The following is an 18,890-nucleotide window of genomic DNA, read 5'->3' as shown; positions in this document are numbered from 1 at the left end:
TCTGGGTTCTCTATTTGTTCCGTTGGTCTATGTGTCTGTTTTTATGCTAATACCATGCTGTTTGGGTTACTACAGCTTTGTAGTATATTTTGAGGTCTAGTAGTGTGATACCCCCAGCTTTGTCATTTTTGGTCAGGACTGCTTTGGCTATTTAGGGCCTTTCATTGTTCCATACAAAGTTTAGAATTTTTTTTTCTGTTTCTGTGAAGAATTTCATTGGTATTCTGATAGGAATTGCATCCAATCTATAGATTGCTTTGGATAATATTGTCATTTTAACAATATTAATTCTTCTGATCCATGGGCATAGGATGCGTTTCCACTTGTTTGTATCCTCTTCAATCTCTTTCATCAGTGTTTTGTAGTTTTCCTTGTAGAGGTCTTTCACCTCCTTGGTTAAATTTATTCCTATTTTTTTTAGTAGCTATTGTAAATGGGATTGCTTTCTTGATTTCTTTTCAGCTAGTTTGTTGCTTGTGTGTAGAAATGCTACTCATTTTTGTATATTAATTTTGTATCCTGTAACTTTACTAAATTTGTTTATCAGTTCTAAGTTTTTTGGTAGAGTCTTTATATATATATATATGGTGTTTTTCATCTTTTCATTTCCAGATGTAAGAATCCCTTGAGCATTTCTTGTAAGGCCAGTTTAGTGGTGATGAATTCCTTTACTTTTTGCTTGTCTGTGAAATATTTTATTTCTTCTTCATTTCTGAAGGTTAGCTTTGCTGGGTATAATATTCTTGGCTGACAGAGTTTTTCCCTTCTTTCTTTCAATAGTTTAAATTCTATTCTTTCCTGGCCTGTAAGATTCCTTTTGAGAAATCTCCTGTTAGTCTAATAGAGATTCCCTTATATGTAACTTGGTGCTTTTCTCTTGATGCTTTTAAAATTCTTTCTTTGTCTTTGACTTTTGACAATTTGATTATAATGTGCCTTAGTGAGGACCTGTTTGGGTTTTATCTATCTGGGGTTCTTTGAGCTTTCTAGACCTGAATGTCCATCTCTCCCCTAAGACTTAGGAAGTTTTCTGCTAATTTTTATTGCATTAATTGATTTCTTTTTAGTTCTTTTTAAATGATATCCATCTCTTTGTTGAATTTCTCTTTCAAATCTTCAATTATTTTCCTGATTTCATCAGATTATCTCACTGATTTTCCTTAAGATTATTATTTCAAATTGTTTTTCTGGCATTTCATATATTTCCTTATGATTGGAGTCTGTTACTAGATAATTACTATTTTTCTTGGGAGGTAACATATTTTCTGATTTTTTTATGGTTGTGTTTCTACATTGATTTCTATGCATCTGGTGGAAAACTTGCCTCTTCCAATTTTATGAAGTAGGCTTTGTAGAGAAAGACTTATATGAATGTGTCTTGTGATGTCGGTTCAGTGGGGTGCATTTGCCTGGGTTCTAGGTGGATGCATTAGTGTAGTCTCTGTATAGTTTCTTCACCTGTAATCCACACTAGTGGCATTTGTGATTTCTCAGTGACCTAGGCTGAAAGAGTTTGTGGTGACAGTGGTGCAGCTTTGCCAGGCTTGTCTTGCTGGGCTATTTCTAAGGTTGGAGAATATAAATGTAAATGATGGATTGACCAAATTTGGGTCTAGCTTGCTGGGTTTGGGAGCCCAGGGCTGTTATTTTGGCCAGGAGCATGAGCATGCAGATGTTTGGCCAACCTAGTGTGCCTGTCAGGAGTGGTCTGTGGGGCTGCTTTTCAGACTCAGGACAGGATGCTGAAAGAAGTCCACTTGGCTGGACTCAGGTTATGTTTGCTGGGGACTACCTATAGGTCTGTTTCTCATGCTTGTGACACAGCTGCATGGTTGCCTGCTTGGCTGGGGGGCATGTCTGCTGGGGATGGCCCATGGGGCTCTTTCTTCATCTCAGGACATGGGCTTATAGCTGCTCAGCCAGCCTGGTGATGTGTCTGCCAGGGGCAGCCCATGCAGCTGCTTATTAGGCCCAGGATGCAGGTGCAAGGCTGCTCAACTGGTGTGGTGGCATGCCTGCCAGAGGTGGCCCACAGGGCTGTATCTCAGGCTGGGACATGGACAGACAGCTGCTCAGCCAGCCTGGGAGAATATCTGCTGGGGGTGGTCCACAGCGTTGTTTCTTAGGTTTGGGACCCAGGTGCAAAGCTGCTCAGCTGGCATAAGGGCATACCTGCCAGGAATGTCCTGTGGGTTTCTCAGGCCCTTTTTTGGGGGTGGGGGTGGTACAGGGCCACTAGGCAGGCCAGGGACATGCCTGCAAAGGGGGGATGCTATTACGGAGCTGTTTCTCAGGTCCAGAGTGTGGATGCATAGCCACTTTGCTGGTGCAGGGGCATATCAACTGCTTGAAGGCTCAGGGGCCTCTCCTATTTAGAGGAGGGCATGCAACCATTTGGCTGGCTCAAGGGTGGGTTTGCCCCAGGCAGAACTGACAGATTGTTCCTCTGGCTGGAAGGGCAATGGCAGGGGTTGGTTTCCCTGCTGTACAGGACCAGAGTCACAGCTGATCTTGGGCCCATGCAACTGGGGTTGTGGCTACAGCCACCCATGTAAGCTTGGTGTAAGGAAAATGGAGCTCCAGTGCTGGAAGGTGCAGTACTTACTGGCCCCCAGAGCAGGATGCAATCCAGAGGTGGCTGAGGTCTCAAGATTGTGCCTTGCTGCAGCAGCTTGGCTCACAAGGGATGGGAGAGGTGGGAAGTGCATACTTTGTGCTCCTAATTCAGGGCAATGTGGCTGTGTGAATTCCAGTGGCTCTCCAAACTGGGCCCAGGACTTGTAAGGACTGTGGGATTCTCCTGTTGTAAGGATTGTAGGTGTTTGCAATGCCAATGGGGACGGGTGGGGATCTTCTGCTTATCTTTTCCTTGCAACACGAAGTCTCTCCTGACTCCAGACAATCTTGGCAGGGGAGATAGATCTGCAGAAGTTGGGTGGCTCCATGCTGCCCTCCTGGACACCACAGGTGTATCTCCATGCCCTGCTACTTTCTAACACTCTCCCTACCAACATTTCTCAATAGATGTTTCAAAAGGGCAAGTAACCTGTAGTTTCCTCCATAGGTATTTTCAGAGATGTCAGTGGAAAGTCTCTTATCTGAATTCTATGACTTTTTTTTTCTTTCTTTTTTTTTTTTTTTTTGAGACACGGTGTTGCTCTGTTGCCCAGGTTGGAGTGCAACGGCACAATTATAGCTCACTGCAGCCTCGACCTCTCAGGCTTAAACAATCCTCCTGCCTCAGCCTCCTAAGTAGCTGGAACTATAGGCACACACCACCATATCCAGCTTTTGAATTCTTTGTAGAGATGGGATCTTGCTGTGTTGTCAGGGCTGGCCTCAAACTCCTGGGCTCAAGCAATCCTCCCACCTCAGCCTCTTGAAGTGCTGGGATTCCAGGCTTGAGCCAACGAACCCAGCCTTATGAATTCCGTGTTTTTAATGAAGATGATCATTCTGCTTTTGATATAATAACTTTGAACAATGAATTATGATATATATCATATCAAATTATATTTATATATGCTTCATTATTATTTTTCTTTTTTTAATGAAAGCACATGTATTTTAGAGAGCTCTATATTGCTTGATATATAACTTGTAGTTAAATATGGGGTTTGATCATGTTTCTTTAAAAGGTGGGCATTAGGACCTTGATCAATAGTGTAACCATCTCTTACATTATTGTTTCTATGAAAAATTCAGTCCCCTTCCCCAGAAAAGAATGTAACTCCCATCAATGTGGCTAACATGACATGACATTCTACCAGGCATGACTTTCATTCATTTAACAAGTGCTCTTTGAATGAGGAGTGAGGCAAAGTCCCTGCTCTCACGTAATTTTCATTCTAGTGGAACAGGAAGACAGTAACATCCAGCAGTGATTTTAAAGTACAGTAAGAGCCAGATGCTGCGGCTCACACCTGTAATCCCAGCACTTTGGGAGACCAAGGCGGATGGATCACCTGAGGTCAGAAGTTCGAGACCAGCCTGGCCAACATAGTGAAACCCTGTCTCTACTCAAAATACAAAAATTAGCTGGACATGATGGTGTAGGCCTGTAATCCCAGCTACTCAGGAGGCTGAGGCAGGAGAATCACTTGGACCCAGGAGGCAGAGGTTTCGGCGAGCTGAGATTGCGCCATTGCACTCCAGCCTGGGGGACAAGAGTGAAACTCCGTCTCAAAAAAAAAAAAAAAAAAAAGAAACAATAAAGTACAATAAGGATCATAAGGGGATGAAGAGATTGGGTAGAGGGGTATTTTATATAGGATGGTCAAGTGGTCAAGAAAGGCCCCTCTGTGGAGGTGATATATAAGCAGAAAACAATAAAATAAAGGAGGGGGTCTTGAGAAGATCTGGAGGAAGAAAACTATTCAGGGTAGGAAAACTGTCCATTGCAAAGGCCCTGAGTCAGGAGTGAACTTGGTGTGGTTGGAGGAACAGCAAAGCAGGCCAGTGAGTGTAAGAGTGGGAGGGCAGAGCTTAATAGGAGATGAGTTTGGGGCAGTGAGCCAGAGCTGGGTGATGCAGGGCCGTGTAGGCCATGGTAAGGGGTTTGGGTTTTATTCTGTGTGTAGTGGGCAGCCGTTGGAGGGTGTTGAGTGGGGAGCACCACAATCTGACTGTGTGAGGGAGCTAACTGTAGGGAAGTGAGAGTGGAATTAGGGAGGCACATAGGAGACTGCTACAGTGGTCTAAAAGCATGACAATGGTGCCTTGGATGGCTGGTGGCAGTGGAGGTGGAGGGGAGTGATAAGATTAAAGTTAGAACCAGTCAGAGCCGCTTATGGATTGGAAGTGGAGGGAGAGGAGTGAGGGATGAATTCTGGGCCTGAGCACTTGGGTGAACAGTGGAACCTTTTGCCTGGATGGGAAATGCTGTGAGAAGAGCACATTTGGCTGGAGGAAATGGAGAGGTCCTGTATGTCTGGTTAGATAAACCAGTCGAGATCTGGAGTAGACAGTGAGATGTCAAATTCTGGAAGTCAGTGGAGAGGGTGGGATAAGAAATGTGTGTGGAGATCACCAGCTTCTAGATGGTGTATAAAACCACAGGACTGGATTTGATCACCTCAGGAGTGAGCATGCCAGTCATTTAGAGACCAGGAAAAGGAAGTAGGAAGAAAAACAGGAGAGCATGGCATTCCAGAAACCAAGGGAAGAAAGTCTGTCAAGAAGCAGGGGTGGTGATTAACTGTGTTAATGTGTTAGTGCAGCCACGAGGTGTTTAAACCCATTATCACACAAGGAATGATGCTCTCTTGGTGCTTTCATGCTTTCATATGTGTTCGTGGACCTCATCTTCCCCCATTAAACTGGAACCTCATTGAAGCCAGGGATGATTTCTTTCTTCTGTTTGCACTTAGAGCCACTTAAAGCTGTCCGTTAACTGCCTCACTCCAAAACCTCTGCAGTGTGAGGTTGAGGCCTGAAGTGACGTTTCCTGAGGAGCTACTTTTGGAGTTGTGTATTGGGGGGGTGTGGGGACAGTGATGACAAGGAAGGCCCAGGACTAGTCCCTTCCTAGGCAGAAGAGGCTACTGATGTCCCAACTCTGAGTAGAAGGGTTGGGTGGCAGAGGAGAGCACAGATGGAAGAAGTAGGACAGATGCACAAATGTGTCAGATTCTTAACTTCAGAAACTGTCAGCCCCACAAACGTGGTCATAGGACTTCAACCTGAGGAAGCAGGGACACTGATGGGTCATGATGGGCTCTTTGCCCACTGATTGATGCAGCAGTGGGATTCTTTACCATACTCTGTAAAGTACACGTGACCCCCTGCTGCAGATGAAGAAGGATGGAGGAGTCCCTCATGGCTTCCCTTGAAGGTTTCTTACACAGAACTACCAGTTCAGGTTCTTACAAAGACTGGATAATCCAGATGGTACCTGTGTCTGGGGAGTAATTCTATGGGCTGCGTTTTGGGACAGCAGTGGCCTCTTCTCTTGACCAGGTTTCATTTCTCTGTATTGATGAGGAGTACCCAGGCCTGAGGGTCTGGCCGTTTTTGACTAGAGGCAGTATCCATGGTGGAATAGCCTGAAGACCCTGTCTTAGCCTATTTTATGCTGCTATAAAAGAATATCACAAACCAGGTAATTTATAAAGAATAGAGACTTATTTCTTACAGTTCTGGAGGCTGGGAAGTACAAGTTCAAGGGCTGGCTTCTTGCCAGGGCCTTCTTGCTGTGTCATCCCACAGTGGAAGGTAGAAGGACAAGAGAGAATAAGAGAGCAAGAGGAGGGTTGGACTTTTTTTTAAATAACAAACTCACTCCTACATTAATGAACCCATTCCTGAAATAACATGAATCTATTAATGAGAACAAAGCCTTCATTACTTAATCACCTCTTAAAGGTCCCACCTCTCAAAACCGTTGCAGTGGGAGTCAAGTTTCCAAAACATGAATTCTGGGGGACACATTCAAACCACAGCAACCCCCTACAGGGTTGGACAAACTGGAAGTTAATCTATATAGGTAAAGGGTTGGGTTTTCTGGCAATTGGGAGATTGCGATGAGGTTTGGATCTTGTCCTGTCTCTTGCATAAACATAATGAAAGCAGACGACCCATAGTATCATAGGAAAGCATAAGAGTAATTTCTGGTTGGGGCACTTGTGAACACTTTGACAAAATGGAAAGCCATCTTGGGGGAGGCAGGACCAACAGTTGAGCCCCTACAACACAAAGGAGACCCTGGGTGTGGGATGAAGGTGGACCCCTAGCCCTGTAAAGTTTAAGCTGGTAGGAGGCCTACAGATCAAGGGTTCATCCCCTGGAGTTTTTCTTGGAACTTATTACTAAATGTTTCCAGATAATCCCTGATCATGGGGCCTGATAAAATTCATTCTTACTGCTAAAACTATGTTAAGATAAAAGTTGTTTTTTATTCATTTGCTATCCATTAAAGCCATCACAGACTAATTATTTTTCAAAAGAAAGAAAACTATGCTACAGTTCTGCAAGTAACTTATGACCAGATGTTGAGATCTTGGGATACCCTGCCCTGCTTAAAATATATTATAAGAGATCTTTAGACAGTAAAATCTAAAAATAAAACCCAAAATATAAAAAAAGATGAATAATAGCAAAGCATGATAGTTCAAGAGTTTTGTTGGCTTTTTAATTTTTTATTTATTTTTAAAAGAATCATTAGTTATAATTTCATACCAGTTGCTGAGACTTAGATATACCAATTTTGTAGTGGGGAGGGAGGGTAATTATAGAAAGCAAGAGAGAAAACTTTGAAAATCACTGGTAGCTCAGCTGGGCATGGTGGCTCACGCCTGTAATCCCAGCACTTTGGGAGGCCGAGGTGGGTGGATCACTTGAGGTCGGGAGTTCGACACCAGCCTGGTTAACATGGTGAAATCCTGTCCCTACTAAATATACAAAAAAAAGAATAGTCAGGTGTGGTGGCGCACACTTGTAATCCCAGCTACTTGAGGAACTGAGACAGGAGAATTGCCTGAACCCGGAAGGCAGAGGTTGCAGTGAGCCGAGATTGCAATACTGCATTCCAGCCTGGGCAACAGAGTCAGACTTCGTCAGAAAGAAAAGAATAAAAGAGAGAGAGAGGAAAGAAGGAAGGAAGAAAGGAAGGAAGGAAGGAAGGAGAGAAGGAAGGAAGGAAGGAAATCAATCACTGGTAGCTTAGCTGAATAGTCCATGGGTATCTGCAAGCTAGACTTTATCATGCACACAAATCCTCGATCTAAAAATGAGTGGCAGTGGAAGTAGTGGTAGAAGGCAGGAGTGAAGATCATGTCCCATTGATTTAGGGTATCTGAAAAAGACCTGGAGCCATGACTGCTTCTGTATCTACCAGCTTTCCACTTAGCTGCCTGAGGTGAGTAGAAATTATATTAGGCATTTCCATAACCTTTTCCTTAACTGTGTTCCCTCCTTTTCTTAGTGCCTGAGGTGAGTCTGCCAGTATCTGTACTTCCCTGCTCCCATTCATACAACCATGTTCTTAGATCCTGGCTTGATGTGGGTTAGTCAGCTGTTCTAGGCCAGATTTCTCAGATTTGTTCTTACCTGTTCTGCCCAACTACAACAGCTGGTGTCCTGCTGGCCTTTGCCTGAGTCACATCCTCAGGTCATGCATCCCCACCTTTTACAGGCAGGGTTGTTAGCATGAGAGCCCTGCTCTGTGCTCTCAGTGAAGGATGAAGGGAGAGGAGAAGAGCACCCTAGGATGCTGGTAGAACTTTCAGTTCTCTTGCCAACAAATTGAATGAAGTTAGAAGCTCTCCGTAAGTTTTATTCAGTACAGACCTGGTGTCTGATGCTACAGTTAAGAGACTAGATTTAGAAGGAGGGTGCTGCACCTGTTTTGGTGGGAGGAATGAATGGGATGTAAGGAGAGATGATGGTCTGTGCATCTCAGACAAAGGAACTTAAAAAGAGGAGTCTTCAAAAGAATGCCCCCTGCAAAAAAAAAAAAAAAAAAAAAAAAAAAAAAAAAAAAAGGAGCCTTAGAAATATCTCAAATGAACAGAAATTTGAATTGGAATCCAGAAGATGAAAATCAACAGGAATAATAAGAAAATAAATAAGGAAACATTCTTTACTTAAAAATTTTAAAAAGTCAGCTAAACGTTGCTAGGATGTGAAGGGGTAGATGACATTTTAAGATAAAGACTATGGGAAAGGAGTTTATTTTGCCACTATCTTTTCTATAGGCTTTTGCTAATAGCTGTGAAGGGTCTTAGATTTCATATACTTTCAAGTTAAGGAGTTAACCTGCCACAGTTTCATACATGCTGGCAGAAGATGAGACTCATGGGGTAGAGATAAGGGACCTTATGATTCACAACAGTAACAGTAATCAGAACATCATCATTTTCCTGTACTGGTTCTTTGAGCTCCAACCCCCCACAGGTTGACACCAAGAGGGCCAGGTGATACCTGCACACACAGTGGAGAGAATTCCTGAGCCTAGGGATCTTGAGAGTTCTGTAATGAACAGTAAGTGTGCCTGCACTTTGCTCCATCCTGAGGGAAACTCTCTCTTTGAAGGCTGTTTGCTATGCAAATCTTCTTGAAAAGATAGTCGGGAACAAAGGCAGTCAGTGCCTCTGCTTGCAAGATGTGCAAAACTGTGAGAGACGAAGAATGGTCTCCCAACTGTTGCATCAATAAAAAGGAAAGGAAGCTAATGTTTATTGCATCCTTGTTATGCACCAAGCACTGACCAGGAGACTTCTCATTTCTTGCCTCATCAAAGTTTCAAAGCAGCCTTGCCCAGGGTGGTACTGTTGTTGTTTTATCGGTAAGGAAGCTGGTGAGTCAGGGAACTGGAATATCTAGGTGGAGGACTTGTGTATGTATTATGTACTTCTTATATGCTAAGCATTGTGCTAAGAAGTAGCTAAAACTTAATTAGATGCTTATCAGGTGTCAAGCACAGTTCTAAGAGCTCTCCATGAATTGATTGATTTAATTCACCACAACTAAGATTATCAGGTGCTGCTGAGGAAACTAAGGCACAGTGGGTGACAGAACTGAGATTCAAATCTGCACATTTAACCACTGTGTGGTTGCAAGTTGTGGGTTTTCGTTTTTGTTTTTGTTTTTGAGAGAGGGTCTGGCTCTGTCGCTCAGGCTGGAGTGCAGAGGTGCCATCTCTGCTCACTACAACCTCTGCCTTCTGGACTCAAGCAATCCTCCTGCCTCAGCCCCTGAGTGTCTGGGACCACAGGCATGCACCACCATACCCAGTTAATTTTTGTGTTTTTTTGTAGAGTTAGGGTTTGCTGTGTTGCCCAGGCTTGTCTCGACCTCCTGGGCTCAAGTGGTCGACTCGCCTTGGCCTCCCAAAGTGCTGGGATTACAGGTGCCCTGTGGTTGTGTTCTTTCTTCATTCCTCAGAGTCATAGCAAGAGGGTCATAGTCAAACTAATGTGTGCCCAGAGGAAGTGGATGTATTTGAAATCTGCCAAGTAGAAATAGTTGAAGTGGGACTGATTGTGTTTAATCTGCAGAACGATAAAGGATAAGTGATACCTGTCTTCAAACATTTGTAGGCATGTCTTATAGAAGAGGAGAGTTCACTCTGTGTGACTGCAGGAGGCAGAATTGGGTCCATTTATGGGGAGGCATATCATGGCTCAGCAAAAATCATTTCTTGAATAATACAGTGCCCCCTGACATCATAAGGGAATGGACTACCTGTGAGGGTGGTAACTCAGTGGTTACCTTTCAGAGATGTGCTGTCTGGGCTCTGTCAAGGTCCCCACAATAAACCCCTCTGCTATAGGAGCTGAGCAATGGAAGAGGATGGCCCTAATGAGGTTCTCTAGACCTTTCCTAAGAGAGCTGACCCTGCTAACAGTGACCTGAACTCCTTCCCCTGCCATGCCCCCTGTCCCTTCTTGGAACCTCAGGCCTCAGGTCTGTTGGACATGCACAGAGATGGTTTCTGCACGTGTGAGGAGGGTGCCTTACCTCTTGAGAATCCAGGACCACCCTAAGGATCTGGAGGAGTTAGTTCTGCAGCTCCTCGCACTCTCAGGCCTGCCCTATTTTTGGTTCCTTACCCGCTATCAGCCTGTAATCACCAGCCTCATGGCTCAGCTATACCCTGGCAAATCTCGTTGCACACATCAGGCCCACTGTTGCCCAGTTTGAGACAGAATAAGATTCTGTGGTTCTGTGATTCACTCTTTCCTTGTCAAGTAGCCCAAGCTTTAAAAAGCAAGTGGGAACAGGTGGTTGGGCCAGTGCTGCTCTGTGATGACCTTGCTATGGCCCCCTGACAACTCCCGTGGTGTAGCTGTAGGCCTGGGCTGAGCAGATCTGATCCAGATGCAGGCCCAGAGGGGAACCCTGGGCAGGTAGGGAAAGGAATTTGGGGAGATGGTAAGAAACAGGAGTGGTGGCAACTGGCTTCACAGCATATGTTCCACTCTGCTAGAAACGGCCTCTGCTAGGGGCTAAAGACTCCCCACAAGTAGTTTTAATTAGTCTGTGGACATCTTTAAAAGAATCTCATTTTCATCAAAGCGTTTTAAAGAGTGATGCTTAGCCCAGTGTAAAGGGCATAGTCAAGATCTGATCCTGAAATAATGTCTCTGCTATCCTAGATGTCAGGAGAAACTAAAAATATCCTCGTTAACCCTGAGGAATTCTTGGTTTATTGCACCCACCTCTTTTCCCTCTGAACATCCTTCCAGAAAGTGAGAGAGTGAGGAAGTGAGCCAAGAAGCTTTAATTACCCAATCTGCTGACATTATTTTATCTGCGCCACTGATATTAAATCTGCACAGCATTCCACTTAAATCTCAGTGCTAACAGCAGCCTCTACAAACTTGGGCCTTTGTCCTTCTGCTGGCTGTGGCCCATGCTCTGTTTGCCACCCTACTGCACCCTCCTTCAGACTTCTTAAATTCTGAAGCTTTCTGTGGCACCGGAAATGATCTGTCTGTGGAGTGTCCATACTTCAGGAAAGTCCCCGATCTGTGTGTGTTTATTCCCAAATTCTGCTCCCCCCAACTCAGCCTGGCTGTTTGTGGTTGAGTTCTGGCACGTGCCCATCATTACAGAAACCTGGATTTGGCAGGGGCATTGTCCCATATTTCTATTATTGGCATACTTGGAGAAGGAGGAGAAAGTCTGTCTAGTTTTTTTCCCTCTCTTTTATGTACAAATGAAAATTTCTATCTTATGTTATTAACTTTTCTGGCCAACCAGTGAAATACATCTTCAATTTCAGGTTGGTTCCCTGGAGTGTGGAAGTTTTCTCTTGGTTTAATGTTGACTCTGTCGCCTAATAGCTGGTTCATTTAGCACCTGATTGGTGCTATGGTTATAGCTGCAACAGGCCACATTTAAGGAGGGCTTCCAGGGAACCAGCACTGTGTTGAGGACTTCAATCCTCATGACCTCTGAGACAAGTGCTGTTACCATCTTCCCCCCATTATAGGGAGGACATGAGCTGAAAGAGGTCCAAGAACTTTGCTGAAGGTCTTGCAGCAGAGCTGGGGCTGGAAGCCAGGCAGTGTGGTGCCAGAGCTGGCTGACTTCAACGCCTACTTCATGCTTCCATGCATGCATACATATGCCACACACACATATGGGAGACCCATAGGATGTATGCCATCAATGCATACTGATGTGCACACCAGTGCTCCCACCATCCTCCCAGGAAGTGTTGATATCATTATAAAACTCTGTCCTCAGCAAGTGTGTATTAAGAACTTACTGTATGCAGATCCAAAGATGTACAAACCCAGGTCCTGCTCATAGGCATTGCAGCTGGGGAGACAAGGCCTTGATCTGCAGAATCTGAGCTGGGCTGAGCAGGGGAAGCTTCGTCTGTTTTGTTCACTGCTATGTCTCCAGGGACTATTATAGCACCTGGCAGGTAGTAAGCTCTCAAAAACGTGATGAATGAACAAACTTCTAATTTAAAAAAGCCATTTACATTTTTACAAATAAATGAAAGAACACCTGAATTTCTAAAAAGTTTGAAGGACATAAACTGAGATTAGAGGACAGCCTTTTAAATTATGTACATTAAGCGGTATAAAAAGCTCCCCATGTTGTCCTCATTTTTCTTACTTTTCATAGGTTGGTGGGCACAATGTGATGGATGGGGTGCTTGTGGATCCATGTCATAGATAGGGCTTTAGAGGCTCTTAGATCCTGCTGGGTGGGGAGGGCTTAGAGAAGAGATGGACCTTGAGGTTGGAGTAGGACTCAGCTGGGTGGAAAAGACCATGGGAGGCATTCCAGAGCTGCCCCCACTGGCAGGATTATACTGGAGAGGGCAGAAGCCTCATGTTTTGCTTGATAGCAATCGTTTTGAACTTCACAACTTCTCGAAGCTTGGATCCTTTTCTGTCTTACTTAGTACTTGCCTCACTTCCCAAGACTTGCCTAACTTGGTTGGGTATCTAAGTTTACATCCCTTCAAACCATGTAGGAATCCCTGGACCTGATACTTGCCTGAATTCTGGCACCAGATCAAGAAGAACAAGCTTAAACGGAGGCTGAGGCAGGAGAGTAAAATACTGGGGAGGCACAAGTCAGCACCAGGCAAGTTGACAGGAATCAAGAGGACCTGGATGCAAGAGCCATAAAATCCCATGCACTCTGACTCAGTAATTGAAGTTCTTCAAATGTATCTTGGGGAAATAATCTAAAGGATTATTATGGAAATAAAGGGGCCAGGTGTGGTGGCTCATGCCTGTAATCCCAGCGCTTTGGGAGGCCAAGGTGGGTGGATCACCTGAGGTCAGGAGTTCAAGACCAGCCTGACCAACAAGGTGAAACCCTGTCTCTACTAAAAATACAAAAATTAGCCAGGCATGATGTCAGGTGCCTGTAGTCCTAGCTACTCGGGAGGCTGAGACAGGAGACTTGCTTGAACCTGGGAGGTGGAGGTTGCAGTGAGCCGAGATCGTGCCGCTGTACTCCAGCCTGGGTAACAGAATGAGACTCCATCTAAAAAAAAAAAAAAAGAAAGAAAGAAAGAAAGAAAGGATCAGTTTATGTCCATGAAACTGTTTGTTTTAATGAAATTGGAAGCAACCTAAATAGTAAATAACAGGGGCATCATTAAATTTTGGCTTGTCTACTTGCTAGAATATGATACAGTCACTGAAAATAAGATTTATGAAGAGTGTTCCATATCTGAGGAAAAGCATGAAAAATGAAGGCAATGATAATTTGTATATATAATTTTATTTTTAAAAGTACATACATAGAAACAGATTGGAAAAATATTACAGAAAATTATAGTATTTATATTGGGGGAAAAGTCATTTGTAATCGTACTCACGACCAAACTTTTAGCCAATATTGTTTGTTTATGAATGACAAAAGATGATGAGACAAGGGAACTCGGGTGAGTTCAACATTCCTGTAAAGAGTCGAAACCAAGACACTGTCTGTCTAGCAAAGGAGTAAGGACAGCTGTGAGAACATGTTCAAAATAACGCGGAGTGTGAAATAGCAGGTTCCTGGACAGAGGGGACATGAAGCCTGAGCTTGGCCGGAATAGGGTGAATGTGACCGGGGAAGACACCTTTGTCTTTTGTTTTTCTAGAGGCTTGGTATCTGTAACCAAATTTATCCCTGAGCCCGAGACACAGGAACAGGGCCCATGAGTCAGTGTTTCTGTGGCAGCCTTCTGGGTCAGTGCCTACACAGGCAGGGCAGGCACCAAATTTGACACAGCTGCATGGGGAAGATATCTTTGAAGTCATGTCTTGTGTCTAGACTTAGGGAGACATGGGAGTGATTAGGGTAGAGGTGGCCTTATGTATAGCCCAGCTCCCCTGAATAGTCCCAGCATGAGTATTCGAAGAGCCCTTTCCATTCTCAAGAGCTCTCATTTGGATAATATGTTATGTGGTCACCCTAATTATTGAAAAGGAGGTAGGAGGACATTCTGGGTTGATGACAATTGCTCTGCTGGTTGCCTCTAGTGCTTAAGAGGTCATGAATTGTCCGGGCATGGTGGCTCATGCCTGTAATCCCAGCACTTTGGGAGGCTAAGGCAGGCAGATTGCTTGAGGTTGGGAGTTCGAGCCCAGCCTGGCCAACATGGTGAAACCCCGTCTCTACTAAAAATACAAAAATTAGCCAGGCGTGGTGGCACACGTCTGTAATCCCAGCAACTCGGGAGGCTGAGGCAGGAGAATCGCTTGAACCCGGGAGGCGGAGGTTGCAGTGAGCTGAGATCATGTCACTGCATTCCAGCCTGGGCAACAGAGCGAGACTCCATCTCAAAAAAAAAAAAGAGAGAGAGAGAGACAGTGAATTAAGATCCCCTGATGCAGAGGTGGGCCCAACCTGATGGAGAAGTGGCCCAGGTGTTGTAGATGAATACAGTTCTGCTGTCTATCCTGATTAGATAACCAAGGTAATTATTCCCAAGCTGCCCCAGCATGTGGCTAGAATTCATATTTAACTTTGACCCAAGAGCTCCTTTTCCCCTTGTAGTCTTCCTCCCCCATCCCACAAACCTGGCACATGACCATTAAAATCTCAATAAGCAGAAGCTTAAGTAAGGGTAAATAATTTGCCAGCTGAACCTTCCCCTATTTGTAACCTTTTAGCATTAGCAAGTTCTTGACTTTTCATGAAAAAGCCCTGGTATGGCTAGTGCAAAAATCAGTTCAAATGGTAGAGGATGATAACTTTAAGCAGATAGGGACTTGGCCTGAGTGAGCTCTGTTTACTTCCTGCTGTCTGCCCTCTCTTCTATCAGCTCTGTCAAGGCACATTTTTTGGGAACCCCATTACTGAGCAGACTGCCAAGTTGACCATCAGTGATCTAGCCTGGGAGCCAAGCCTAGGTTCATCTTGCAAGAAAAGTGGGGTGGGATTGTGGAGAAGGCCCCCTTCCCTGTGCCCACAGGAGAATTGGTGTGACCCTGAGTGCCCCAGTATGCCTGGCTGGGCATCTTGGGAGCACTGGGAAACAGGAGGTAAAGACCTTCACACAGTATCTCCTCACAGACAGCCTCAGCTCAGTGGGGCCCCCAGTCAACGGAGAAGCCGTGACAGGCACAGCTGACTGGATGTGTGAACAAACAGATTAACAGTTCAGGGATTGCCAAAGTAAAGAGACATCTAGGTCTTTCATAGATGTTTTGTTCAGTTGGTTGGTTGAGGGGCACAGGTGACAAGTGTTGGGGCAAACTCTGGCTTTTCCTGGACTTAAGCAAGAAATTACCTTTTGGCACCTGGACACTGTTTTAAGTCTCTAGTTAAGAGATAAGGGGAAACCACTGTCTCACTCAAGAGAGAACGCTCTGCTTTAGAGGCCAGGCTAGATATGGAATTGGCCGGGATCTGTGGAGACGACACCTGAGCAAGCATGGGCTAATGTCAAACCATAGCTTCCTAGAGAGGTTGGGGTTGGAAACCTGACTTTCAGTGGGGGAGAAAGTACCACTGCAAAGTCTTAAACTGAAACAGGTGTAAGCAAGTTGGTTCTGACCGCCCCTCATTTGGTTTAAGCTTACATCACAAGGAACAGGTGCTGTCAATAATGAATTCAGTTTTTCTCTTGAGCCCAGAAGCAGAGCGGGATGAAGCCATTAAGGTGATAGAACCCAGCCCTGACTAATAGGTATGAGGGGGAACAGAACTGGGGGGTAAGAGTTCTTCAGTGTAGGCGTCCTGAATCTCTATCGCTGACTCTGAGAAGTCCCAGGGGTCTGCTTTCTCTAAGAACAGTTCCATATTGGGTAATGACAAAAAACCAGAGTGAGATTAAAAATGGATTCTTTATATTGAGCGTTAATGATAAAAGCTCCAGGTGATAGCATTCTGTTCAATGTTATATAACTGTTAGAAATGGGGGTTAGTAGTTAGAAGTGAATTGTTAATTTAATAGATATGTTTTTATAGAAAAATGATACAAATAAGTATGTGAAGTACTGCTTTCTGGCCTAATCAATCACACCTGGAGGGGCCTAGCTGGCTGGCTGCTGTGTCCACCAGGTAGAAGCTTACCTAAATTGCTTGAAGGAAAATGTTCTGGCACTAGAATTGCTGTTTCAAAGCTTTACAGGGATGATAAACAACATACTGCTCTTCAGAGCACTATACCAATCTTGTTACTGTTGGCGAGAGAGAGCATCTAACACTCAATAAATGCTAGGCACTCCAGGCTGAATGCTAAAAAAAATGAACTGCTGCCTTTGTTTAGCACAGTGTCCCCGGTAGGGTGTGGAATTTCAAGTTCAGGAGTAGACAAGCATGAAGGGTTTTAGGGTCTTTGAACAGGTCAATGCCCCATTAGCTTTTTAATTTTTCATCCCACTTTCCTGGCTCCTGGGGCTCTATTTTTCTCTTTGATAATCTGTTTTCTCCAATAGGATTCCAAATTCCCTATTGGAAGTTGAGCCTCATATCCTCAAGGCCCGTGCTCCCTGAGCCAGGTATGAGTGCAGCTAATAGCTGATGGTGGTCCATTGATCTCCCTGTTGGCCCTGCATCTGCCTGTACTTCCCCCTTGCAGCTGATGGAGGATCCTATGTGGAAGGGCTCCCTCACCCCGAGGGCAAATGGCTCCCTGTTTCAGAGAGGGTTGAGAGGGGACACGCACTTTCTCCTCTCCACTGGGAACCAGCTGAGCTGACACCTCCGAGCAGAAGTTCCTCTTTGTGTTCCTGCTGATGGGCTGTGCTCTCAGTTGGTCATTGGTTTTCTCCATACCTTCTCCAGGTTCCCAGAGGTCACCATTTCTTTCCAGTTAGCCCCACTCTAGAAGAGATTTAGGGCTGGGAGAAAAGGAGAAACATGTGTTAGCCTCATTAGTATCTTTGGTGAAGTGTGAGGAGAAAAAGGTAGCCATGATTGCTAGAAAAATGAGACTGTTAAGGGAGAAAAGTGTGTCGATCTCTGTTATCACCCATCATTGCAGATGGCAAAAATCAGTTGTTCTCAGCAACATCACTGACTGCCCTGCAGACAACCTGGAACTGGAGGGTGTCCTTTGGGAGACAGGCAGGGCATGGTGTGGAAGGGCCTGTGTGAGTCACATGAGGACAGCCAAGGGTCTGACTGGACTCCCGGCCAGTCCTGCCACAGGCATTGCATGCAGCTGGTGCTTGAGTGGGTTCACCTGCCTACCTGAGGAGCATGACAGGGAAGGTGAGAACTGTCCTGAACCTTTTGGGGGGATTGTTCATCTAGAAGAGACACGACTGGCATCCCCATTGGCAGAGCCAGGGCCAGGCTTAGAGCTGGCTTACATTTCCTCATTTTGTATTCTATTGAGCGCCAGAAATGAAGCAGAGAGGGCTGAACCCTGACACAGTGGGCCGGCCCAAGCCTGAGATTGAGGCCCAGAAAGGCCCAGGCTCAACAGACGCCAGCTCCAGACCCAGGGCCACCCTGCTCACCCATGGCCCACAGGGAGATGCAGATTGAACTCTTCGTTCCAGAGAGTGGCCACCTTGATTGGGAAGGGAAGCAGGGGCAGGGGAGAAGAGGGAAGTCACAGGGAGAATATGGGAACCACAGGAAACACGGCCATTCTGTCCTGAGGTCTGGGGGAGGGGCCTATGTCCGCGTTTCACCTACAGCGCTGATGTCATTGTATTGGGAGGAGGTAGTTGAACCTCTCAGCTTATTTATAGTCCTAGCGGGTATTGTGGGCACTCAGTAAATACACAGTGATGGGTGTGTGGACAGGTAATGAGTTCTGAGCCTTAGGCCCTAGTTCTTCCTGCTCTGCTGAGAGCACAAACCTGATAAAGCTTGAGAACCATGATCAGGTAAACTGTTCGAAATAGTCAGGAGAGTCCCATCTTCTCAATCCTTTTGTCCAGCTGTGGAGTAGGCCTTTTAGACAAACAACAGTGGCCTAAGAAGTTGGAATATGGAAGAGGATTCCTATGTATAAGAACCGCAGGAAATTATGAACTTCTGGAATTTTCTTGCTGAGAGGGCTGTGTGTTGTGGCTGTGGCATTTGGCTACTGCGTGTATGTCCTATTTCCTGTAATACAAGGCTTAGCTCATCACTAGCAGACTGACAAGCTAGTCTCAGAAGCAGGGCAACTGGGATTGTCAAATGGGTTTCCTTAGTATGCTCCATCCTGCTTACTGGTGAGAGGTTTAGGATAGTGTGTCTGAGCTGCTGTCTGCAGAGCAGAGTGTGCGAGTGGCTCTGCAGGTGCTGGAGCTCACAGAGAGACTGCCAGGATGTGCGCCTAAGATTATATGTTTAGAGGTCTTCTTTTTGTTTGTTTGTTTTTGTTTTTTAGACGAAGTTTCACTCTTGTTGCCCAGGCTGGAGTGCAATGGTGCAATCTTGGCTCACCACAACCTCCGCTTCCTGGGTTCAAGCGATTCTCCTGCCTCAGCCTCCCAAGTAGCTGGGATTACAGGTGCCTGCCACCACGCCTGGCTACC

The 18,890-nt window shown here is 45.2% G+C and overlaps 1 protein-coding gene and 1 non-coding gene across 5 annotated transcripts in view; one reads left to right on the top strand and one right to left on the bottom strand.

The window, feature by feature from the left end:
* MYLK (myosin light chain kinase) overlaps positions 1-18,890 on the top strand; it is a 278,820-nt gene that overhangs the window by 62,274 nt on the left and 197,656 nt on the right. The gene's annotated exons all lie outside the window — the stretch shown is intronic.
* LOC115934190 (small nucleolar RNA SNORA5) lies at positions 14,068-14,198 on the bottom strand. The gene has a single exon (XR_004070012.1). It is a non-coding gene; the product is annotated as a small nucleolar RNA SNORA5 (small nucleolar RNA).

This window comes from Gorilla gorilla, chromosome 2, assembly GCF_029281585.2.
Source record: "Gorilla gorilla gorilla isolate KB3781 chromosome 2, NHGRI_mGorGor1-v2.1_pri, whole genome shotgun sequence".
In the NCBI taxonomy this organism is placed as follows: domain Eukaryota; kingdom Metazoa; phylum Chordata; class Mammalia; order Primates; family Hominidae; genus Gorilla; species Gorilla gorilla.
This window is presented reverse-complemented; position numbering and strand designations above follow the sequence as displayed.